This window comes from Aptenodytes forsteri, unplaced genomic scaffold (genome assembly GCF_000699145.1).
Source record: "Aptenodytes forsteri isolate BGI_AS27 unplaced genomic scaffold, ASM69914v1 Scaffold126, whole genome shotgun sequence".
NCBI classification, from domain to species: Eukaryota; Metazoa; Chordata; class Aves; order Sphenisciformes; family Spheniscidae; genus Aptenodytes; species Aptenodytes forsteri.
Genome location: NW_008794599.1, coordinates 2,250,726 through 2,251,392, shown reverse-complemented (window position 1 = coordinate 2,251,392; position 667 = coordinate 2,250,726).

Below are 667 nucleotides of genomic sequence, written 5' to 3'. Positions count from 1 at the left end.
GGGGTGGGGGGCTTGGTGGCCGCCGTGGTGCTGGCAGGACCCCCCCAGCGCCATGCTGTGCCGGAGCAGGGGGAAGCCATGTGGTGGTGGCACCCAATGGCATGGGTGGGCTGAAGCATCACAGCTGGATGCCCGTGCCACAGCTGGATTGCAGCTGCACGGCTGCACTTGCAATGGTGCAGCTGGATGAGTGCAGTGGCACAGCTGGGTGGAGGGGCCACAGCTGGACGGCAGCGCCACAGCTGGATCACAGCTGCACGGCAGGGTTGCGATGGCACAGCTGGAGCACAGCTGGATAACAATTGCTCAGCTGGATTGCAAGCACATAGCTGGGTTGCAGCTGCACAGCTGGATCACAGCACAGCTGGATTGCCAGCACAGCTGGAATGCAACTGCACCACTGGATTGCAACCGCACCGCTGGGTTGCAGCTGCACAGCTGGATCACAGCACAGCTGGATTGCCAGCACAGCTGGAATGCAGCTGCACAGCTGGGTCGTGACACAGCTGGATCACAGCACAGCTGGACTGCAACCACACAGCTGGGTTGCAGTGGCACAGCTGGGTCGTGACACAGCTGGATCACAGCACAGCTGGACTGCAACCACACAGCTGGGCTGCAGCTGCACAGCTGGGTCGTGACACAGCTGGATCACAGCACAGCTGGA